This window comes from Sturnira hondurensis, unplaced genomic scaffold (genome assembly GCF_014824575.4).
Source record: "Sturnira hondurensis isolate 20B ecotype Veracruz unplaced genomic scaffold, ASM1482457v3 Scaffold0018725, whole genome shotgun sequence".
NCBI classification, from domain to species: Eukaryota; Metazoa; Chordata; class Mammalia; order Chiroptera; family Phyllostomidae; genus Sturnira; species Sturnira hondurensis.
Window position 1 is genome coordinate 830,816 of NW_028091356.1, and position 25,647 is coordinate 856,462.

Genomic DNA, 25,647 nt, shown 5'->3' on the forward strand with positions numbered 1-25,647 from the left:
TTCCAAGGTCGTCTCTCCAGTCCCTCCCAACACCACAGCCCACCCCTTCCGTCATGGACATAGCATGGTCCATGCCTCCGGCCCACAGTGATGCCTTTACTCCCTCCCCTGCACCCAGCCCCTGTCTGTGGTGCAGGTTGTGATGTGGTCTAGCTGAGTGGTTCATTGTTGCTGGACTTCCGTACAGTTTAATTTTCACTGTTTTGGCTGCATTTTTGTTTCTAAAACTTCGCTGTCTTTAAATTTAGTTGTGGGAGGGGGCACAGTGTTTCCACCTAATCCTCCATCTTGGTGGGAAGTCCTCAGCTGACAGTCTTATGGGAACTCCCTTGTAGGTAACTATCTGCTTTTCTCTTGCTGCTTTTAAGCTTCTCTCTTTATCTTTAAACTTTGGCATTTTAATTATGATATGTCTTTGTGTGGTCCTCTTAAGATTCATCTTGTTTGGGACTCTCTGTGCTTCCTGGATTGTATTTCTATTTTCTCCACCAAATTAAGAAAGCTTTCTTTCATTATTTTTTCAAATAAGTTTTCAATTTCTTGCTCTTCCTCTTCTCCTTCAGGCATCCCCATTATTTGGATGTTTGTATGTTTAAAGATGTCCCAGATGTTCTTAAGCCTATCCTCATTTTTTAAAATTCTTTTTTCTTTCTGCTGCTATGATTGGATGCTTTATCCTTCCCTATATTCCAAATCATTGATTTGATTCTTGGCTTCATCTTCTCCATTGTTGGTTACCTGTAGATTTTTCTTTATTTCACTTCTGTAACTTTCATTTCTGCTTGGGGCTTTTTTTGTATGGCATTGAAATACCCATTAAGTTCCTGGAACATTCTGATAACCAGTGTTATGAACTTTGCATCTGACAGTTTGCTTATCTCCATTTCATTTAGTTGCTTTTCTGGAGTTTTGTTTTGTTCTTTCATCTGGGCCATATTTCTTTGTCTCCTCATTTTGGCAGCCTCCCTATTCATTTCCATGTATTCCCTGTGTTTGTTTCTGTATATTAAGTAGAGCTGTTTTGACTCCTTATCTTAGCTTTCCTGTTAAGTTGTATGGGGTGGAGCCTTAGGTAATGCCAGGGCAGGACAACCTATGTCACCACTCTGTTACTCTGTGTGGGGGAGGGCTTTCAGAGGGGACAATACTACTGCCTGGCCTCTGGAGTTTTGCCAAGATGGAAGCTGTCTTCCCACTCCCACTTTACTTTCTCCCCATATGTCACTAGTGCCCTTTTAGCTGTTGCCCTGGTGCTGAATCACAGATGGTGTGGGTCTGTGAGAGTCCTAAGTGTGTTGGGGCCCTTTAAGAGGACACAGTTTCTTCCACTACCCCAGCCTCTGATGGTTTTTACAGCTACAAGTCATGGAGATTTATCTTCCTGGCACTAGGACCTGGAGCTGGATGGTCTGGACTGGAGCCGGGATCCCTCCCTCCTGAGGTATCCATGCCGATTTTTATCTACCACATGTAGATGTGGGACCACCTGTTCCTGTCTCCATGTCTCTCCACATCTCCACACCTCTCTGTGTCTCTCTGTGCCCCTGCCCCTCCTACCCGTCTGGAACATGTGGCTTCTTTAAATCCGTGGTTGTCAGACTTCCACACAGCTCGATTTTCTGACAATTCTGGGTGATACTTGTTTTGTAGTGTGGCTATATTTTTTGCAACTATAGTTGTATGGAGAGGTGAGTTGTGTGGCCTCTATCTTGACTGGAAGTCCCATTACACTTTAAATATGTAATTGGGGATTTCAGTGTTTTATGTAATGTGAAATCCTTGGTGGATTGTTTTATGAGTGTTTTAGCAAGATTCGAGCAAAATGGTTGGGATTTTTTTTAAAGTCTATTTTATTGATTATGCTATTACAGTTGTCCATTTTTTCTGCCCTTTATTCCCCTCCACCCTTCACTCCCCTCCCACTCGCATTTCTCCCCACTTAGTTCAAGTCCATGGGTCTTTTTTTTTTTTTAAAGATTTTATTTATTTATCTTTAGAGAGGAAGGGAAGGAGAGAAACATCAATGTATGGTTGCCTCTCATGAGTTCCCTGCTGGGAACTGGCCTGCAACCCAGGCATGTGCCCTGACTGGAAATCTAACTGCAATCCCGTGGTTTGCAGGCCCGCGCTCAATCCACTGAGCTACACCAGCCAGGGCCATGGGTCTTACATTTAAATTCTTTGGCTTCTACATTTCCTGAACTATTCTGAACCTCCCCCTGTCTATTTTGTACCTGCCATTTGTACTTCTTATTCCCTGTACCTTTGCACCAATTTTCCCCTCTCCCCTTCCCACTGATAACCCTCCATGTGATCTCCATTTCTGTGATTCTGTTCCTGTTCTAGTTGTTTAGTCTGTTTTTGCTTTAGGTTCAATGGTTGATAGTTGTGAGTTTGTTGTCATAAAATGTTTGGGGTTTTTAGATGAATTGGAAATGTGTTACTATTTTTCATATTTCAAATAATGTCTGAAAATTCACTATTCAGCAGATTACATATGAATAATGAAGGATGGCTGTATTCTCTTTTTGTTTTATGGTGGCTGCACTTAACATGAGTGCACTCTCATATCTCTCTGGTCTCCTCCCCACCCTAGAGTGCTGATAATGTATATAACTTTAGTTTGGGGTTGTTATGGATTTTTTAAAAGATTTTATTTATTTATTTTTGGAGAGAAGGTAAAGGAGAGAGAAATAGAAGGAGAGAAACATTGATGTGAGGGAGAAATATTGATCAGTTGTTTCTTGACCCCCCAATCCAGGCGTGTGCCGTGACCGGAAATCAAACTGGCAACCTTTAACTTTGCAGAACAATGCCCAGTCAACTGAGCCATACCTGTCAGGGTGGATTTTTTTTCAATCCTAGCAAAAACATGGATGAATCTTAGACTATAATGTTGAGTTGAGAACAGGCCAGTTTCATAAAATTATATAGAGCTTAATATTTTGCCATGTTTAGTGAACGCTTTTTTGCCTAAACTTTTGAGGGAAAAATAAGGATGCATATTATACATGGGTATAAAGATTACATGCCATGAGTATAGTAATGGGCACAATAATCCTGTATATAATGTGCACAAAAACTGTGAGTGGGCATTATACAGGGCAAAATATGGTAATTTATATAAAGCTCAAAACAAGAAAATTTTTGAACACATATATTTGTGATAAATCCATATAAGGAAAATCAAGGGAATTTATACATACGAAGTTCAGGGTAGTAGTTAATTCTGGAGGGCAGGCACAGGGCTGGACAGGAGGGGCACAAGGGTAGATGTGGAAATGTCCATCATATTCCAATTCCTAAATTGGTGGAGAGTCTGGCTCCAGGCCAAACTCCTATGTATGAATTTTTCAGCCTGACCGTAAGGCTTTGTCTTGGTGGCCTCATGGAGGAAGCTGCCCTCCCCACAGGATGCCTGGCACACTCTGAGCACTGAAGCTTTCTGAAGGGAACTGGTGCACTCAGGGCCCTGTGGCCAGGCATACTCTTGTGCATATTGGCATTTCTAACCGGGTCACCTCCATCAGACACCTTCTTACTGGGGTCCTTGGTGAGACACTATCCTCATTCTGACTTAGTACTAGACCCTCGTCCTCTTCTTCTCCCAGGTTCTCCAGGTGCATGAAAAGGCAGGAATCTTTTCTTCGGGGCTGTTGGCCATGAGACAATTCCTGTCTGACTGCATTCATGTGAGCCCTCCCAGTGCTCTCCCCTGGGGAAAACGGAGCATAAGGGAGCAGCCTCTCTCCTTTTCACCCCTTCTTGCACAGTCACGGTGAATGAATAAAGCTGGGGTTTTTGCCTTCAGTTTGGCCCGTCGTCCTAATTAACCATCTTGGCACCTGGCAACCCAACAAATTGATGAAGGGCGCCGGGTGGCCATTTGAGCACAAAGCTGTTCTGGGAGAATAGAAAGCCTAAAGGCCCAAGGGCACTCAGACAGCCATGCTGGCGGGCCCTGGAGAGTGCCGGTGGATCAGTTGCAGAAACTTCCCAGTTCTGAGGGGAAACACTGATCCTCTTTACCTTCAAATCCTTGTCAGTGGGTTGAATTAGAAATCCAACAAAGGGACGCTAGGAAAGCTAAGCCACAGAAGCAGTTCTCTGGCAGCCATTCATGGTCCTGCAGCAAGGGAACCAAAAACTGTCAGAGGCCTCCCAGGCGGAATTGCGCCCAGTGACTATTGGCTGGCTCTAAGCAGGTTCCTGGGACCAAGGGATACCCTGCAACACCGCCTGTTTCCACAACTCGTGCCTCTAGTCAGGGTGTAGAGTCTTGTAGGATCCCTTTGTCCAGTGGCCCAAAGAGCCCTTAGTGACTTGGTTAGTTTGCTTTCACTTTGAAAAAGACCTTTGAAAAGACCTTTCATTTCACAGGCTTGAGCATCAGCCTGTGAAATGAAAGGCTGCCAGTTTGATTCCTGGTGAGGGCACAGGCCCGGGTTGCACGCCAGCTCTCCATTTGGGGGCTGTTGCATTCGAAACCGCGAGAACAAATGTCGGAGACTTTCAGGGTTTCAAAGGTGTTACTTTATTGGCCAAGTTTAACCTGCGCAGGGGCAAACTCTCAGAGTGTCCAAGGACACGGTGCCCGCGAGGGCTGCAAACGAGAGTCGCGCCAAACACTTACAGGCTTAGGGTTTTATAGAGGCGCGCAAGCAAGCTGGATACAGAAGCAGATGTGGCGGTTAGCGGTTGGCTCAGGGGCACAATAGGGTTACTTATTATTGGTGAGTTAACTCGTGCACTGGCTCGTGCTCCTTTACCTGATTGGTCAGTTGAGCTCGTGCACAGGGGTAAAATTTTTCCCCCTAGTGACTGTCCAGATGGTTATCTGCCTGACTGACCGTTGCTCTGGCACACCCTGTTCTTCGGGTGTGTCCCGGAGCCTCTTTGCATTAGTTAGCAAAATAACTTTTACTTCCTTATAGCTGCGCTCTGGCTAGTTCCCCCTTGCCCTCAACATTCCCCCATTTCCTTGAGAGTAGGTCAAACTCTTGACTCTGTTACCCATTCTTGGTACTCAAGTCCATGGGTGGGGGCCCAACATAGGAGCCAAATTCCTAGGTACTGGAGAAGGTGACTTTCAAGGGCTTGTCCGGGTCTTGCTGGACTCACCATTTCCGGGGCTCCTCACCTGGCGCCTATGCCGGCTTGGTATGGGAGAGGTGAATCCAATATGGTTTCTCAGCTACCCGGACAGCAGACGGGGTGCTCAACAGTACCTGGTAGGGGCCAGTCCACCTGGGCTCCAAGTTTCCTCTGTGATGGTTGAGTATCCACACCCACTGCCCAGGTTCTGGTTGATCAGGCACCTTGTCTGCCTCTGACGGGGAGACCTGTCGGAGAGCTCGCACCTCACTTCGGATCTTCTGTAGAGCCTGTAGTGGCCTTGAGAAAGTTGTGGTTAGAGGCTTCTATTTCCTCTCTGGTCAACCTGGGAACCAGAGGTATAGGTTGCCCAAATAGAAGTTCAAAAGGGGCCCAAGTCTTAATATAGGGAGTGCATCTTACACGGAAAAGGGTGAAAGGGAGTAGCTCGACCCAATTCTCGCCGATCTCTTGTTTTAATTTGATTGGAGTCTCCTTGAAGGTTCTATTCATCCTTTCTACTTGTCCTGAACTTTGGGGTCTATATATACAATGTAGTTTCCAGGTAATCCCTAATCTTGTGGCTAATTCTTGAGATATCCTGGAAATGAAGGCCGGTCCGTTATCTGAGCCAATGGCTAAAGGGAGGCCACACCTTGGTATAATTTCTCTTAATAACAACTTACACACTGTAGAGGCTGTTTCCCCTCGTGTGGGGAATGCCTCAACCCACCCTGAGTAGGTATCTACTAAAACTAGTAGATATTTATATCCTGTCTCTCCTGTGGGCATCTCAGTGAAATCTATCTCCCATAACTCCCCTGGGGCTTTTCCTCGATACCTTACTAGGGGAGGTAACTTCTTATTTTGGGCATTTACCTTTGCACATATATTGCATCTGAACGTAACAGAATGGATAATCTCCTTGATATTAGGTCCTGTACAATATTTCTTGACTAACTCTTCTAACTTATTCTGCCCCAGGTGGGTGTTGGCATGGATGTCCCTTACTATTTAACTACTCCTTGAGGTAGATGGAGTCTGTAGTCTGGGAGCTCTATCCAGCCTCATTGATTCTTTTTCCCTCCTAGTTTAATCCCTGCCTGTTCTTCTTCAGGGGTATATTTAGGATCCGGAGGCAGTGTTGGTTGAGGTATTAGCAAGAGGAGGTTCTCTGGCGGGCCAGTGGCCGCTTCTTTGGCAGCACTGTCTGCAACATGGTTGCCTCGTATAATAGGTGAATTCCCCTTCTGATGTCCTTTGCAATGTATGATTGCAGCTTTCGCGGGCAGCCAAGTGGCATCGAGCAGGGCAAGTATTTCATTGCGGTTTTTAATGTCCTTCCCGCCTGCTGTTAGTAGGCCTCTCTCCTTGTATATGGCTCCATGAATATGGGCGGTGGCAAATGCATAACGGCTGTCTGTGTAGATATTGGCAGTCTTCCCCTCTGCCATCTGTAAAGCTCTAGTTGGACCAATCAACTCCGCCCTCTGTGCAGAAGTCCCTGTGGGTAGCGCCTGCTGCCACCAAACCTTATCCTCTGTGGTCACCGCTGCCCCTGCATACCTCTGCCCATCTTTGATAAAACTGCTCCCACCGGTGAAGAGGGTCAAATCTGCCTTTTCATATGCCTGGTCTCTTAAATCTGGGCGGGTGCCCGTGACTGTATCGAGCACCAGTCTGCAGTCATGGATGATAGTGGCGTCCGGCACTGAGAGCAGGGTAGCAGGGTTCAGAGCTGTAGTCTTAAGGAACTGGACTGCTGGTGGGTTTAACAGCTGGGCTTGGTATTGTGTCAGCCGCGCGTTTGATAACCACCTGTCTGGGGGTGCCCGCAGGACTTGTTCTCCAATTACCTGTATATCTTGCCCTAATGTTAACTTGCTGGCTTCCTTGACTAATATTGAGGTGGCAGCCAGCGCCCTCAGGCAAGTCGGCCATCCCGAGGCTACAGGGTCAAGTTTCTTGGAGAGGTAGGCGACAGGCCTCTTCCACGGCCCTAGCTCCTGGCTTAGTACTCCTAGAGCTACCCCTCCCTTCTCTGCCACGAACACTTGGAAGGGTTTAGTCAAATCCGGCAGCGCCAGAGCTGGGGCAGCTACGAGGGCCTCTTTCAGTGCCTGAAAGGCCTGCCTCTCCTTATCTGACCATGTAAACTGCTCTTCCTTGCCTCGGGTTAGCTCATGTAGTGGTTTGCCAGTTCTGCAAACCCTAATATCCACAATCGGCAGTAGCCAACTGCCCCCAGGAACTCCCGTACTTGCCTCTTGGTGGTGGGCTCAGGAATCTGCAAGACTGTCTGGATCCGCTGACCTGACAGAGTCCTCTGTCCCCCCTGTAAGTTATATCCCAAATAACTTACAGTTTGAGTCACGATCTGGGCTTTCTTGGCGGAGACACAGTATCCTATCCTCTCGAGGTCCCGCAGCAAATCTATGGTGGCTTCTTCGCACTCCCCTCTGGTCCTGGCAGCTATGAGGATATCATCTACATACTGGAGCAGCACAATTGATGGGTGGGAGGAACGGAAAACCTGCAAGTCTTTACTGAGGGCCTCGTTGAAAATAGTGGGGGAGTTCTTAAACCCTTGTGGGAGCCTGGTCCACGTGAACTGCCCTATTAGTCCATTCTCTGGGTCATTCCACTCGAAGGCAAATATTTCCTGGCTCTGGGGGGCCAGGGAAATACAAAGGAAGGCGTCCTTCAGGTCCAGGACGGAGTAATAGGTGTGCATGGGAGGCAAAGAGCTTAGCAGGGTATATGGGTTTGGCACCGTGGGGTGTATAGTCTCTACCCTGGCATTTACTTCGCACAAGTCCTGTACCGGGCGGTAGTCTTGGGTCCCTGGCTTCTGGACAGGGAGTAATGGGGTATTCCAGGCGGACTGGCATTCCCGGAGGATCCCAGCCTCTAATAGCCGCTGGAGGTGCTGGGCAATCCCTTGTTTGGCTCTTGCAGGAGCAGGGTATTGCCTGATTATTCGTCTCTGCCCATACCCCGGGTACTTCTGCGCATAGCGCCTCTGTTACCCCGACTCCCTCCTCCTTACCTTCTGGCAGGGCTGCAAGTAGGTATTCTTCAGATAAAGGCACCGTTACCTCTAGACGGACCTCCGCTCCCTGGTTCTTCTTCTCCGAGGGGCTCCCCACTTGTCTGAAGGTGATGGTGGCTTGGAGCTTCTGCAACAAATCTCTTCCGAGTAGCGGATAAGGGCAGTCTGGAATGACTAGGAAGGAGTGGGTGATGGTGCCTTGGCCTAAGTCAGTAATCCTGGCCGTAGTCCAGGGATAGGCCTCCGCTTTACCCGTTGCCCCCACTATTTTGGTGGTGGTCTTTTGGATCTGCCCTTGTGGTTTCTTTAAAACTGAAAATGTGGCTCCCGTGTCAACCAGGAAGTCTATTGGCTTGCCTTCGACTGTCAAGGTGACCATGGGCTCCTGGGAGCCTACAGGGATGGAGCCCTGGCCCCGTCAGTCTAGGGTTTGGAGCAGGACTTCTGGGCCCTGTTTCTGGCTGAGGGCTTCTGCCTTTAACTTTGGGCAGTCTCGCTTCCAGTGTCCCTTCTCTTTGCAATAGGCACTTGGTTTTTATCCAGCCGCTGCCTCTGGCCCTTTTGTTGTCCCCCTTTTCCTTTTGGGGAAGGCTTCTGCACAGCAATTAAAATCTTGGCAACCTCCTTCGCCCTGCCAACCTCCGGATCATCCCTATTGATGTATACCTTTTGGGCTATCTCTAAGAGTTTACTTATATTCTCTCCCTCAAAGCCTTCTAGTTTCTGTAATTTCTTTCTAATGTCTGACGCTGCCTGAGTTACAAATGCGATATTGACAAGTCTTCTATTTTCTTGAGCTTCTGGATCTAGCGGGGTGTATACCCTATAAGCCTCCATGAGTCTTTCTAGGAAGGCAGCAGGGGACTCCTCTCATCCTTGTATGACCTCACTGACTTTGCTGAAGTTGGTGGGCTTCCTAGCTGCCGCTTTTAATCCCCTGAGTAGAGCCCGGCGATATTAGAGGAGCGCGTCCCTTCCCCCACTGGAATTGGAGTCCCAATTAGGTGGCTGAGAGGGGAGAATATCTTCTAATTCCCTTTTTCCCCGCGGCCGTGCCGCCCTCCTCTCCCATGACAGCTTTGGCCGCTTCCCTAATAATCCTGTCTCTCTCCTCTGAGGTGAAAAGGGTTTGCAGGATCTGCTGACAATCATTCCACGTAGGCTGGTGGGTTCTAAAAATGGTCTCAAGGAGGGAGATTAACCCTTGAGGCTTTTCTGAAAATGGGGGGTTTTGATGCTTCCAATTATATAAATCACTAGTGGAAGGGGTACATATATTAGCCGGGGAGGAGCGCGCGGAGACGCATCCGGGGCTGGGGGCGCCTCTCGCAGCGGCAAAATGGCCGGTGCTTCCCGCGGAAACAAAAGGGCGGAGGCAGCGTTATCTCCCGCCGGAGGGCTGTGCACCCCGCCCGAGGCTACGGTGCCTTCCCCGTAGTGTGTGCCTCCCTGGGTGTGTGGTGGACTTAATACTCTATCCCCTCCCGGGTGGGTGGAATCTGGTTTTTCTGGGAGAGGGTAGGGAGGTGGGGCATTCACAGGATCAAGTGTGTCTTCTGGCTGCCCTAGGAGCACCGGGTACAGCCTGGGCTTACCCAGTGGTTTCCTCGGGGCATGACTATTGCCAGATTCTTCCCCTCCTCCTGGCCTGGGCTTTGAAGTAACACATATTGCCCTCCTACCCCTCCTGTTTGTCTGCATGCATCTTCTAATATAACCTGAGCGCTCAGTGGCAACGTCCACCCAGACGTCTATGTACAAATATTGGTCCGGGTGGGGGACCCTGTACACTGTTGCCCGGACGGCAAACAGGGTGGGCAGATCGAAGGTGCCCTCCATGGGCCAGCCAACACCAAAAGTGGGCCATTCGAGCTGGCAAAGGGTTCGGAGGAACTCTGGGTCCGGCAGCGGTCCCCCGTAGCCGCTTCAGGTCTCCGAACTGAAACTCCGCAAAGGGATATCTCGCTGGGGCCTCCAAATGTTGCATTCGAAACCGCGAGAACAAATGTCGGAGACTTTCAGGGTTTCAAAGGTGTTACTTTATTGGCCAAGTTTAACCTGCGCAGGGGCAAACTCTCAGGGTGTCCAAGGACACGGTGCCCGCGAGGGCTGCAAACGAGAGTCGCGCCAAACACTTACAGGCTTAGGGTTTTATAGAGGCGCGCAAGCAAGCTGGATACAGAAGCAGATGTGGCGGTTAGCGGTTGGCTCAGGGGCACAATAGGGTTACTTATTATTGGTGAGTTAACTCGTGCACTGGCTCATGCTCCTTTACTTGATTGGTCAGTTGAGCTCGTGCACAGGGGTAAAATTTTTCCCCCTAGTGACTGTCCAGATGGCTATCTGCCTGACTGACCATTGCTCTGGCACACCCTGTTCTTCGGGTGTGTCCCGGAGCCTCTTTGCATTAGTTAGCAAAACAACTTTTACTTCCTTATAGCTGCGCTCTGGCTAGTTCCCCCTTGCCCTCAACAGGGCGTGTGAGGGGCAACCAATTGATGTATCTCTTGCACATTAATGTTTCCATCTTCCTCCCTCCCTTCCTCTCTCTCTCTAAAAATAGATAAAGTCTTTCTTGTTAAACCTCATGACGGAGAGTGGTGCTGTGTGAGGTACATTAAGCAGAACCTTTCTTTCACAGGCAGAGAGGTGGCTGATAGGCAGCACTCCTCCCTCAGCAGGTGCTATTTGGCTCTGCAGGTTTGGGCCGCACCTGCAAGCCATCCCCCTGGTCACTTGGCTCTACAGCGAGGGACTGAGAACAGTAGATAGTAAGACTGTTAGCCAGGCTCTGATCTCCAAGTCCGTCTGTGGTGTTCCTGCTGGCGCAGTCACCCGGCCCCACCAAACCTCCTGGTGACACCAGGAGGATAGTCCCGACACAGTCCGAGTCTTAGCTGACAAATGCCCAGACACAAAAGAAGTGGCAACTGGCCAAATAGACTTGGAGAAAGGGCAGCTAAGAATAATAACCTAGTGCCCTCTCCTGGCAGCCTAGGCAAAGGCCTTCCTAAAAAATGTCTCTGAATTTGATCACTGGCAGACAGGGGTCAAAAGAGAATGAGAGACCACGGGATCCAGTGGCACCTGATGGGGTTCTCAGTGACTCGGGAGAGGAAGTAGAGAGTACTGCCAGTCTTACCTGGACTTCTTGGCATTCAAAAATAAGTAAGATTGAGGGTCAGGTCTAGGCCCCTCTGTCCACATGGGGGACTGGAGGGCCTATGCCAAGGTCAAGGTTCAATGGGGATGTGAGGGAGAAATGCACTTCTTGGGCTTTGGCTTCTGTGCACACATGACTGCGATTCCTGAAACCCTGGCTTCAGGATGAGGGGGAAACAAGTAAAACTTGCTGGTCTTGGGTTCGAGACCACTATCACTGGTCCAGTGGGTCCTGTCAGGTCTCCACAGACCTTTTCTGCGTTTGGCTCCCTTGCTGAATGTATTACTGGAATAGATGCAATGTCTACATGTACTGCTACTTGCCCTAAATGTATGATGAGAACCATTGCATTTTAGTGGGCCATGTGGATGACCCATGAACCTATCCAATTACCTATCAACAACTAAAACCATTGTCTACCCATAATGATATTGGCTGCTTGGGGGAGAAAAAAAATACCTGCCCACACTGCTGATTTAAAATGCTGCCTGGGGCCCTCAAAAATCTAGCTTCTGGAGCCTTCGTGAGAGTGGGTGGGCCAGGAAGGACCTGAAAAGTTGCAGGGCAAATTGAAGCCTTGGGTATTTGAGGTCCACTTTCCTTCTAGGGCTCTGGGTAGAAAGAGCTTTTCCTAGTGCCCTCCTTGGAAATGAGGAGAGGGACAGATCACACCCTTGGCTTTCTCCACAGCTTTCTGCCAGGGGGTGCGATATTACATCAGCTGGGGGTTGGATGGGAGTCAAAGTCAGCCCCAAGAAGCCAGGGCCAGCAAGAGCTAGGAGGAAGGGCCGAATCAGCAGGGAAGATGGCTCAGTTCCTCCACAGCAGTCGCCAAGCCATGCCCGGGGGAAGAAACAGGCTGCAGGTCACCCCAACTGCAGACGTGCCAGCGGAAGCAAGAAAGAAAAAGGCTCAATACCCAGTGGGAAGGATAGATCCTTCCCCTGTTAGCTGGCACGTGACCATCCCTCTCCCAATACCGCCACCACCCCTGTATTTTGACAGCATATTGAGAAGACAAAGGGGAAAGGAGACACTTTGCCTGAAAGAAGAAATAGCCACGGGAGGAGGTTCAGTGTTTGAATAGACTAAATGTTTCCAATTTTATTGAAATGCATACATGTATTTCTTCTATGTTTTAGAAAATCAATAAAAACCTTACAAGCTTATAAATAATGTGTGGTGGCACAGAGCTAGGTGCCGAGCAAACAAAGGCTTCGTAGGGAGAGGTTTTTGGCTGTACTCATTTCCTCATGGGCTGTGAATTTGTAGTCACAGGCAGTGGACTCTGTGGTGCTGCTTCAGGTGATCAGATCTTGCAAAATTCTTGTTGCAGAGAGTACACAGGTAGGGCCGCTCCCCACTGTGTCTTCTGTTGTGTCTGTTGAGCTCGTCTAAACGGGCGAATTCCCAGGTGCATCCCTGCACATTGCATTTGTAGGGCTTCTCTCCTAGACCAGGGAGAAAGAGACTTGTCATGCTTCAAGGTCGTGAGGAACAAGAAAGTTAAAAGTGAATGAAGGAAAAGGTTTTGAAGACATTGGGGTGGGAGAGAGAGAGCCACAGGAGAGGAGACTGGAGAGGGTGAGTGAAAGAGGAAGAGAAGGAGGGCAGCAGGAGCTGGAAGGGTGAGGAGAAAGCTGTGGAGGAGGGAAAGGAAGAGGAAAAGAAAAATAAAAGGGGTCAGGAGAATAAGGAGGGATAAGGAGGTTGAGGGAGGGGATCTGTCAGGCCTAGGGAGAGGACAATGGAGTGACAGTCCCAGTAGAGGTGGTGTCAAAACCATCCATATGAAGTCAAACAATCCCTCCACTTATTCCTGACATTCCAACACAGGCAACAACACGTAAGACCGCAGCCAGCTTGGCTCCGGCTCAGAACCAGAATCTGTCCCCAGAACTGCTTTATCCACCCTTTCAAGTTTGCCAATCTTTTCTACGGTCTAACGGGGTCTTAGAGGAACAACAGTCTCAAATGATCCCAATGCTTTGTGAAAGCACAAATCTTTAGGCTTACCCGTCACTCTGACCCTTGGCCCTCACTCACCAGTGTGTTTGCGCTCGTGGATTTGGAGGTGGGAACGCTTTGAATATGATTTCCCACAGTCCTGGTATGTGCAAGTGTGGGGCTTCGAAATGTTGAGATTCTTCGGGAACTGACAGCTCTGGGTCTTATGTTTTGACTCCTGCTCTTCTAGGGACTGTCCTTGGGTATAACAGGAACTTGAAAAGTACAGGAATCCTGAGTATGGCAGTGTTGTTGGCTGACATGGCATCATATGGCTTCCATAGAGAATGTGGTCATCAGTGAGGGGTGTCTTCAGGTCTCTCTTAAGGGCCACCATCTGACTCCCACAGAGGGTCTGGTCACCACTATGTGTTGTCATCTGGCCCCCAGTAAAGGTCTGGTCACTAAGGAAGGTCATTGTATAGCTCCTTTTAACAGCTATCATATGGCCTCCATAATGGGCCTGGTTCCCGCTGAAGGTCATCTGGCCTCCACAGTGGGCCTGGTTCCCACTGAAGGTTGTCTGGCCTCCACAGTGGGCCTGGTTCCCACTGAAGGTTGTCTGGCCTCCATAATGGGCTTGGTTCCCAATGAAAGTCGTCTGGCCTCTAAAATGGGTCTGGTCCCCAGTGATGGTCATCTGGCCTCTGTAATGGGTCTGGTCTCCACTGAAGGTCATCTGGGCTCCACAATGGGCCTGGTTCCCACTGAAGGTTGTCTGGGCTCCATCGAGGTTGCATTCATCACTGAGGGTCATCATCTGTCTACTTTCATTGGAGATTGTCATGTTGTTTGCAGTGACGGTTGTCTTTTGGCAATCAGTGAACAATGTCTTTAAGTTGTCATTGATACCCATTACCCAGGAGGCTGCTGTGGGTTTTCTCTGATCAAAGGAGGTCACCTTGTAGTCCATGGAAAAAGTCCCACTTAGGTCTCCAGGGACCATATCAAGGACTTTAACAGGTAATGTTGTTAAGTTCTGGTCGAGGACTGTCCCGGGGATGTTAGGACCTTCAGGAACCATCATCACGGGCCTCTGGGGAGTCGTTGCCTGGTTCTGAACTGACTCGTGTTGGCTGGCGAGGGCACTCGTGTCGACAGTCGGAGGCACACACAGCTGTGGCTGCGGTGCGGCTGGGGTTCTGGCCTCACGTGTCTCAGGGAGATCCTGGAGAATCTCCTCCAGTGTCTCAAGTAAAGAGTAAATCTCTTCGCAGTTGTCTGGTAACTGAACTGGACCTTCAGCTGTGGGATCCTGCAGAAACGTTAGAAGTTCAGGGATCCTATTCATTCAAATCCCAATTCCACATGCCCCTACTTTCCATCCCTACTGACTCGGTCTTAGTCTAGCCCACATTTTGTTCCCACTGTGACCTTAGAATGTAAGAGCCATGATTGACCCTATTTTTAATGAGAGAAAACAGAGGTCCTGGGTGGGGAGTGACTTGGCACAAGTGGAGACTCTTAACTTGCATTGGGCCAGTCTGGCCTTGGGTGGACCCGCATCCGCTGTGGGCACTTTCCTCAGAGACCTCCCTGGGCGTGCCCGGGGATTCTAGGAAGACTGTGAAGAAAAAGGAAGCCCTGTGCACTGTTGGAAATGTAAGTTAGTCCAAGTGTTATGGAAAAAGCATGGAAGTTTACAAAAGAACAAATAATAGAACTATCATGTGATCCAGTCATTCCACTTCTGGGTAATTATTCAAAGAAAATGCATTTAGTACATTGTAGAGATACCTGCACACCCGGTTTGTAAATGCCCTGACGCATCATTTACAACAGATAAGATAAGAAAGCAATGCGAATGCCAGTCAATGATAAGCAGATAAAGAAAATGTGGTAAGCACACAATGGAATACTATTCAGCTGTAAAAAGAAAGGAAGCCCTGTTAAGGAAGCCCAACATGGATGTGATATGTGACATAATTCAGACAGGGAAAGTCAAATACGTTATCCCACACGGGGAAGACATGTATTGTTTAAAGTTGAACTCGTAGAGTCGGAGAGTAGATTGGTGGGGGGGGGGATGGGAACTGTTGATGCAACATCAAAGAGGACAACTTTGAGTTATGAGACCCATGCGACAGCATGGCGATGACAATTAATCCAAGCCATGCCGTATACTTGAAATTTGCTAAGAGTAAGTATTTTCACCAAAAACAAATAGTAACTGTTGAGATGGTGTTAATTACCTTGATGATGGCAATCATTTCCAAAATGTATCAAATTATCATCTACACACATACACACACATATATAGGAGTCTGTCGATTATACTTCAATAAAGTTGGAGAAAATAAAAATAAGATTTTTCTGGGAAGGAAAGAAGGAAGGATGGAAAGAAGGCAGTCAGTCCCACATTTCTTACCGCTAATGTTTAACCCAACCTATCCTCAAGCCCTGCCTATCCTTCCATCCCTTCCACAGATGTCCATAGTCGCCCAAGACCAGGTGGTGTTCTGGGTTCTCCAGGGGACCAGCGGCAGGGCCGGGGCTATGACTTCAAGGAGCCTTGGGGACAGCCGCCAATAGGACCAGCCCCATCACTGTGTCCACTGCAGGCCTGCGTCTGCCTGGAGAAGGGTATCCCCCAGGCAGGGCAGGCTTGCAGCGGGGCTCAGAGAACACATGCCGGAAGGAAACCATTTTGACGTTTCTGCCTTTCCTCTGCATAAGTGGACCACCGGCTAGGATTCCCGACTGTCCCGCCTGGAAGTTTCTGACCTCCCACTTTACCTTTGCCCCTGTATCGGGAGAATACAGACTCACCATCAGTTCCTCCAGCGTGTGGTCAGGAACCAGGAGATCGCTTGTTAATGCTGAAGCAGCACTGAGCTGCAGAGTGCAGGGTCTGGTTTCTGGCCCTGCAGCGGCCACACCCGGAGGCCCGGGGTTGGCGCCTTCGGTTGGCCACGCCCTGCAGGGTGGAGCCCAGGGCACGGTCTTTTGGGTCTTTTGCGGTCTCCATCTCTCAGGACAAAGACGGATTGTGTTACCTGCAAGGACGTTATTGCAATAATTTCCCAAGTGTTCCCGCTGTGTGACGAAGCATTTTACAGCCGTATGTGGTGGTCTTTGTAACTGTCCTCATATGCTGGAGAAACTGAGGCCCAGAGAGGTAATTTGCTGGGGGCCACAAAGAGTCAATCATGGAGTCTAGATTTGAACTCCAGATTCCTGAGTGCTTAGACACAAACAAGGCCTCAATCTTTAAATTCAGTCAACAGCTCATTCCACAGATAACGTCTCTTTGGCAGCTGTAAATTTAATCAAATTACTTCTAGGGTGAAATCGTAGGAATTTGATCAGGTTATCTACAAATGCTAATAGCATTTTTTGATGTCCACCTCCTCCCCCCCCCCACCACTCAGTTTCTACCGAGAAGGTTGTATCCCAGCAGGGGACACAGTCCCGGGGTCTTGTGAGTGAGTCTGACCCCCTTCCATCTGCTCTGGGTCTCAGTCGGGTCCCCACCACCTATGGCGATTTGTAGAAAGACCACCCCTCCGGAGGGCTCTCTGCCAGCCTCGGGTCCCTACAATTTTTAATGCTAGCTGTCATACCCCTTTGCCTCAGGCCCAGGGTGGGGTTATAGGTGAAGACAGAAGGTCAGTAGGCCTCTCAGCCTTGGCTTCTGCTCCCGGCCATTGGAAGGCCTGTCCTTGGAGGCACCTCCAGTTCCTTTGCTCTTCCCGTGCTCAGAGGCCTTAGCTATCTCGGGCTGACTGTACAATCCAAACTGTTCTCACACCCCTCCCTCTCCTCCTCTGGGCACTGATCTGTTTCTTTCACTGTTCTTTGTATATACATGGCAAAATACAGTATTTTAAATATGGTTTTAAATGTATACAAATGGCATTATTCAACACTTGTTCTGAAGTTTGCCTTTTTTTCCACTGGATGTATGTCTCAAGACTTATCAAGAGAACAGGTGTGCTTTTTTTCCTTGAGTGATTAGAGGGAACGAGGAGGAGCCGTTCAGGAGGACTCCGGGTTCCAGGATGGACTGATTTTTTAGATTCTGAAACAGGTCAAGCAAGGAAGACTTTGGTGTGAGCAACCAACAGGCAAAGGAAAGCCGATTTCTCTTCAGGTTACCTTTGAATGAGGCAGGCCACTGACCTTCACAGAGGCATTCCAGGAAGTACAAGGGTATACACCTCTAAAATTGAGTATCTGTGACTGAATTCATGTTGACTGGTTAAAGTAAAGCTGTAGAGTAAATAGTGAGAAGAAATTAGCCTTTAGTAGTCTGAGTCTTACGTTGGTTTTCTATTTGAAAAAAAAAGTCGGATTAGAATAAATTATAAAACTTTGATTAAAAGGTAAATAGTACACTCTAGTAAAAAAATTTAGAACTTCTTGTAAATAACCATGTAAACAACTAAATTACTGGCAATTTTTAAAATAGTATTCCTCTCATTTAATTCTTTTGCCTAGAGTTGGGTAGCAAAGAGATAGCTAATTTGGCTCCAGTACTGTTACAGAAAATGAAGCCACCAGACACCGAGGGGTTCAAGAGCACGATCTTTATTACGTGCACGGGCCCAGAGGAGAGTGACCTCCAAATTCTGAGCCCCGAGCAGTGGCAGGGGTCCTTCTTTTATACTCCTGTCTTTCTTCTAAGGCTACGTGGCAGAAGCAGGCTACAGAAGCAGATGCGGAAGTCAGATCTCCCTACATGGCATTCTTAGGTTAGTGGGAAAGGGGCCTTTCTCTATCAGTACCCTTGCAGAGTTGGAGACAAAGAATACAAATATGAAAGCTGGTGTCGAGTCAACCATCGACAGTCATTAAAAAAAGCTTTAAGAAATTATTTTGTACTAAGCCTTTAAACCGAGATTTAGGAAGTAAACTAAACCAAGGAAATTAAAATTTCATTAAAATTAATTTAATATACTTAATGAGGTACACCCCAGATTGAATTGTTGGGGGGGGTGGGGTTTAAAAGATGGCTACAGGACATCCTTCTTTTTTTAGGACTTCTTTATTTTACCATGAGGAGAAATAAACATGCAAATATGTAATTTTAATTTATGTAACACTCGGGATGTAGTTCAAATAAAAAGGCTAAAGTAAAAGAATCACCACCCTAACTGGTGTGGTTCAGTGAATTGAGTGCTGGCCTGCAAACCGAAAGGTCGCCGGTTCGATTCCCAGTCAGGGCACATGCCTGGGTTGTGGGCCAGATCCCCAAGAGGGGTCGCATGAGAGGCAACCACACATTAATGTTTCTGTCCCTCTCTTTCTCCCTCTTTTCACCTCTCTCTAGAACAAAATAAATAAAAATCTTAAAACAAACAAAAAAAGAATCACCTAAATTCCTTAAAATTAGCTTATGAGTCATATAGTTTATTATTATTATTTATATTAGCAGCTAAGAACTCTACATGTAAACATGGGTGTACAATTAAGTTGAATTATAATCGAAATAATTAATATCCTTCTAAATTTTGTCCTTGTAAATCTCTCACGAAAATGAAAATTGTGTGAGCTATGAAGTTATGCTAACTATTCCAGCTGGGTAAAGTTTCAAGGGGTCATATTTCTTTGTTAGATTCTTATTGACAGTGACTCTATTAGTCCCGACTAGTGTGGCTCAATTGGTCGGGCGCTGTCAGCACAGCAAAAGGTTGCTCAGTTGGTTCCTGCTCAGGTCACATGCCGGGGTTGCAGGTTGGGTACCCAGTTGGGGGGCGTACAAGAGGCAACCAATGGATGCTTTTCTCTTCCATTCATGTTGCTCTCCCTCTCTTTCTCCCTCCCTCCCCCTCTCTCTAAAAATATATAAATAAAAATCTTTAAACAGTGAGTGTATTTTTTTAATGAGTATTTAATTCTGTTATCTAAAACTGCTAACTGACTTTAGGGTCTTGGGATGATATGATATTGAGATAATGAGTAGTCATTGTTTACCTGGAAGCCCCAAAGAAATTCAATTTCAGAGAAGGGGAGAAGATAAAATTCTTAATTGCCATTCAATCTTCAAATGAATTTTTAACCAATGTACTCTTGAATATACTTCTGTTTCTCATAATGTTCAAATTAAGATGTAAAGTCAATCTATAACTTAAAGTCACTGCCCTAAGACGGTGCACCTTTGCATTAGCTTTACTTTAGAAGTATTGCCTGGAGACCCACTGAAATACATATTTCTGGATCCTAACCTGGTGATTATGATTCTGTGGGTCTGCAGTAGGGCTAGAGAGTTTCAACCCAAGAAGCCCTAAAATTACGTTGCTCCTACAGATTAAAATATTATTTTTTGCAACTGTGCCCCAGAACAAGACTGATTAGATTAATTTTCTTTTAAAAGTAGTTTAAAGCTTTATATGATATTACCATTTAAATGTATTGCTTGAGTGACTTTGTAAATATGTGTTGCTCTACATATTTAACCATCAATGTATAATAAAGTCAGCAAATATAAGAAATGTACAAAAGGGACTGGTAGCATGGAGGAAAAAATTGGGCTCAGGTACATAATCTGTACTCAACACTAGGTAGAAAATTTTATGTTTCTTCTCTCACTTCTGCTTAGGTGGCCTTGCCCAAACACGCATCCTGTCCTCAAGAATCTGTTAACGTTTGGACTACGTTTTACATTTTGGGCAGTTTGAACTTGAGATATTTGTGAAACAAAGGCTTCTCAACTTTGAAGTAGAAGAAATTTCTAGTGATGTTGATGTTCTTTCTGTCAGGATGTAATAAAATATTGTCACAGATTAATAACATAAGCAAGAATATAGTCATTTTTCACCCTCAGTCACCTTTTCTCTGATCATCATGAATTGACTGTTGTTTTGTGTGTGTTTTTTCTGATTCCGATGTCTCTATGATTGAGAGCTTTCTTGCACACAGGCTATTTCTGCCTGTATTCCAGCCCAGGTATTCACTGAGTATCAGCCCAGGTGTGCTCCTTGTCCTGCTTGGGCGTCCTAAGGCAGTGGACCCACAAAGAGGTTTTAGAAAAGAATTCCTGTGGTCCCACTTCTTCCAGAGGCATTCAACCATGCAGGAAAAACTGCCTTGTTTGTCATTTCCACAACGTGGGGACAACTTAAGGCAGAGAAAGACTCCAGCAATGTCATGAGGCTGTTTCTGCCTAGAACAGAATATGTCATATTCATATCATGTATCCTAATCCACTTCACATCTGTGGGTTCTTCTCCAAAATATGTAACTTCAGTCCAGTCACAAGAAAACTTCAGGAAAACCTTCACTGAGGAACATTCTACAAAACAGGTGACTAATACTCTTCAGAAAGGTCCAGATCATTAAGAATCAGGCAACACTGAAGGAAGTATCACAGACTGAAGGAGACTAAGGAAACACGACAATTAATGAGATGTGCTCTCCTGGCGGGATGGGCTCCCAAAAAAGAGGACGGGCGGTAATGGGACAACTGTTGACATTCAAATACTGTCTTCTTAGTCAACCTAGCTGTGGGTTTATCTGTTTTGTTAATCTTTTAGAAGGGCCAGCTTTTGGTTTCATTGATTTTCTCTGTTCCTTTTCTATTTTATTTATCTCTGATCTAATCATTTTCATTTCTTTCCTCCTGCTTGTTTAGGGTTAATTTGCTCTTCCTTTCTAATCCCTTAAGATGCAAAGTTAGGTTGTTGACTTGAGATCTTTCTTCTTTTTTAAAAAACTTGTATTAATTTTAGAGAGGGAGCTAGATTTGTTGTTCCACTTATTTGTGCATTCATTGGTTGGTTGGTGTGTGTGCCCTGATGAGGGATCGAACCCACAACCTTGATAGATCAGGACAATGCTCTAACCAACTGAGCTACCCCACCAGGGCATGATCTTTCTTCTTTTTTAACATAAGCATTTACAGCTTTAAATTTCCTCTGTGGCACTGCTTTCACTGTATCGCAGGAGTTTTGATATTTTCATTGTGCATTTTTATTACTGTGCAAATGAAAAGAGTATATTTTCATTTCCACTTCTTTCTAAGTATTTTCTGTTTTCTCTTATGATTTCCTCTTTGACCCATTGGTTCTTTAAGAGTGTGTTGTCTTGTCCTGGCTGGGTGGGGTGGCTCAGGCTGTGGGAGCATCGTCCTGTGTACCAAGGGGTCGTGGGTTTGATACTCGACTGGGATGCAGGTTCGATCTCTCTCTCTCTCACTTTCTCTTTGTCCCCTCTCCCTCATCCTTTTTTTCTCTCTCAAATCAATGAATATATCCTCAGGTGAGGATTAAAAAAAGAGTATAATGTCTAATTTCCACAATTAGGCATTTATAATGTCTAATTGTAAATTTGAGAATTATACAATTTTCCTTCTGTTACTGATTGTTTAACTTCAATCTGTTGAAGTTAATACTTCAGAGAAAATACTCTGTATGCTATTTGTTTTTTGAAAATTATTTTGTGGCCTAATATATAGTCTAGAATAGAGAATGTCCTATGTGTGCTTCAGAAAAATATGTAGAATGTTCTATAGTCAAAACTAGTTTGGGGGTTTCTTTTGTTTTTGTTTTTTTTTTTGTCAACCTATTTGTGTCTTGTAAACAGCATCTAGCTGTGTCATGGTTGTTGTTTTTTTCATCTTTTCCACTTACCTCTGTCTTTAGATGAAAGAGTTTATCCATTTACATTTAAAGTAATTCGTGACAAGAAGGCACTTGATCCTACCAATTTGTTATTTGTTTTCTATATTCCTTAAACGTTTTTTGTTCCCCATTTCCTGCATCTTTTTTTTATTTAGTTGAATTTTTGTAGGTTTTAATTCCTTTCTTGTTTTTGTTTTTTTTTGTACATGTTCTGTAGCTATTGTCTTTGTGGTTACATGTTTAACATCTTAAAGTTTTAATGCTAATTTTGTTATGTCAATTTGACTTCAGTAGCATTCAAAAACAGCTCTTATGCAACTTCATCCCCACCCCCTTCTAGGAAGAGCTAATGGAAAGAATATTTCATGAGTTCCGGCATGTTTAAGATTGCTTTCTCATAGCCTTGATATTACAGGTTGACTGTCCCACAATTTTGCCCAAAATTTGGCCCGTAAATAATGCCAAACTTATTTTCTCCTTGTTAAAGGATTTTTGCTTTCTGCTTAGAGTCCCTAAGAATGTTTTTATCTTTTAAAGTCTAATAATTCTACCAGTATTGTGTCTCGGAGTTGATTTTACTGAGTCAACCTCTTCAGGCAAATGTGATATCTTTTACATATGTACACTTGGATTCTATTTAATTTCAAAATGTTTCCTTGAATTGGAACTTCAAAACTTTGTCCCTTCTTGCTGTCTTGGTTTTCTTTCTGAGACTCCAATTACACACCTATTGAACCTCCCTCCCCTGTGTTCTATATCTAGCACTTTCTTTCTGATCCCTTTTTAAAACTTTATTCATTTGTGAATCCTTGTCTTAGTTCTTTTCATTTCTCTTCTCTATACCTTTTATTGTATTTCCAGCCTGTTTACTCTCCTTCAAACACCCTGTAATTTAGTCTTCATTTCTGAGATAATTTTGACACATTCCCATCATTCTTTGACCTCCTTATTTGGCACAAGAAGATATTCCCATGTGGACAAAACAAAGCTTCTATTTTTTAACAGCTAGCTTTAGAAAAAATTTTAGGTGGAAATACTGGATGGAGACAGCATTATTATAGAGGAAAGGGGAGGAAGGGCTTTTAACAAAAATAGCTAGCTTTAGAAAAAATTTTAGGTGGAAATACTGGATGGAGACAGCATTATTATAGAGGAAAGGGGAAGAAGGGCTTTTAACAAAAATTCTGAGTGGGAAAACTTTCATTTCTGCTGGCAAAGAGGTCTTATATATATGTGTGTGTGTGTGTATACACATACATGTGTATATATACATATACTTATATAGCGTTGATCTCCAGAGAGAAAGAATTTCTTGGGTCCACCTCCTCATCAGGCTCAGAATCCAGTTACACCCCCAGATCCATACTCCTCTATGGATTAGCCTGAGGAGGTCACTGCTGCATGGCGGAACCACTGGACCACTGTGGGCTTCTTGTCTTCCCCAGTAGGTGGTACCCAAATCAAATGCTTGTCCCCATGTTCTGGTCCTGATAAAGTGTGACACATTTTTCTCTTTCCAGAAATTTTCAATGCTGTGGGGATTTCTAATCCAATTGTGACGTCTACCTTTCTCCCTGCAATTCTTACCCTACATTCTACATTTTAAATTAAATCCTTCCTTTCCTATCAACCTGTTGAGTAATAATTTCCTTTAAAAACCTCCATCCATAGACCTAACAGAGGTTTCTGGGGACACGATCTCCCAAAGTGCAGGAGGTTTCTGCGTTAGCAGATGTGACTAAATCTCCAATGTCCATTTCTAAAAATTTCGTTTTAATGATCTCTAAACAACAGGAGTTCTAGCTTCTGTGATTCTTTCCTCCCTGACTTGGTATGTTGGATTATTCACTGTGGTTAGCCAGATAAATAGGTTTTAGGGAGGGTCCTTCCAGAAGCCCAATCTGAGTCAGGGACCCAAACAGAAGCTGTTTAGTGAGGGAGGTTCCCGGGAGAAGCAGGAAGGAATGAGGAAGCAGTCAGCATCCCAGAGGGCAGACACCGTGCAAGGACAGGACTGGAGGTAACGTCTCAGGGGCGCCTGGTCCTGCTGGGAATTCTGGGGCAAGCATTCTGGGGCTTCAGAGTTTGTCCTGCATCAGAGAGATGGGCCCTCGCACTCCTAGCCAAAGACTGGCTGAGCTCCCCCTGGGGTGGGGGTCAGGTGGACTTGTAACACTTCCCAGCACTTCCAGCCCCATGAATGGAGGGGTGGAGGTGCCGGTCCATTGCCCAAGGGCAATCCTGAGAAGGCTGCAAGGATAAGCTTTTAGCAGCAAAGCCTGCACAAGCTGGGAAAAGGGAGTACAAAGGTGGCAAAGGGGTGGGGCCCCTTATCTGAATGGGGCCCCCCAGCAACGATCACATGTCCTGCAGGTAAATCTGTCCTCAGAGTACTTGTTACTGGCTGAATCGTGTCCTCCCCCACATACACACACATGGTATGTCAGAATGTGACCGTAGTTGGAGATGGGGTCTTCAAACAGGTAATTAAATTGAAATGAGATCATTAGAGAGGTCAATCTGCCTGTTGTTTTTTACGAAGAGAACATTTGGACACAGACAGGTACAGAAGAAAGACTGTGTGCAGACACAGAAGAACCCAACCCTGCCCACATCTTGATGTCAGATTTTAGCCTCCAGAACTATGAGAAAGTAAATTTCTGTGGTTAGATCACCCAGCCTGTAATATTTTATTATGGCTCCTGGAGCAAACTCGTACAGTACCCTTTGCATCTGGAAGCAGAAGGTCTCCTTCTTGTAATTATATCACTTATAAAACAAACTATTTTTTAAACAAAAGTTTTCTGTACCTGGATATGTTGTAGGAACGCCAGAGAGCTAGTGAAGAATACCTAGCTTTTAATTTGAGTTCTCCATTATTTTAATGAAGCAATATTGTCTCACTTTCCAGTTGCCCCCAATCCAGCCACAGTGGTGACGTACCACCGACTGCTCAATGTTTCATAGGTTTGGGTCCGACCCAACTCCCTACTCCAATTCACATGGGAAACATGCCGAGGCCTCTCTGCCATCGTGCGCTGTGTGGCAGCATTTCTGTCCACAGCAGACCACGTAGACGATGTCGGTCCCATAAGATCCTCATAGAGCTGGAAACTTCCTATCACCTAGTGATGTCGCAGCCACAGTAACATTAGAGTAACACGCATCGCTCCCGTGTTTGTAAACAAACATGGCACGGTCAGCTGCAGAACAGAATAGCACCATACTTAGGTACAATACATAATAATAATGATCATTAACAACTGTGAACTGGTTTATGTATTCACTAGGGTATATTATGATTTTTATTATCATTTTAGAATGTATTCTTTCTATTTAGTAAAAAAAGTTTACTGTAAAGTGATATGCCGTGGTACACCGGCAACAGCCCCCTATTGCATATATTTCATGTTTACTGCATCTCTTGATTGCATCGCATTCCCTTGTGCCCGATTTACAGTGACCTCATGCTGTTTTTGCGGTGACAGGCTGTCCAGGTTTGTAGCCTAGGAGCAATAGGTGACACTGTACAACCTGGGCGTGTTGTGGACTGTGCCACCTAGGTATGAGTGAGTGCACTCCGTGATGTTCGCACAAGGACGGAATCACCTAACGTGCATTTCTCAGAACGTATCCCCATTGTTAAGAGGTGCCTGACTATATTTTACTCAGTTATTTTAAAAAGCTTAAAAAATATTATGTTTCCTGGTCATTTAGTCTTCGTCAGTGTGGTGATGATCTAGCACTATTCTTTTCTTCAGTAGAAGCCT

General features: G+C 45.8%; 1 long non-coding RNA gene across 1 annotated transcript; it reads left to right on the forward strand.

Moving 5' to 3' along the window:
• Positions 1 to 5,449: 5,449 nt before the first annotated feature.
• LOC119003329 (uncharacterized) lies at positions 5,450 to 24,736 on the forward strand. Its single transcript, XR_005069937.1, has 3 exons — positions 5,450 to 5,659; positions 13,914 to 13,915; positions 24,725 to 24,736. It is a non-coding gene; the product is annotated as an uncharacterized LOC119003329 (long non-coding RNA).
• Positions 24,737 to 25,647: the final 911 nt, after the last annotated feature.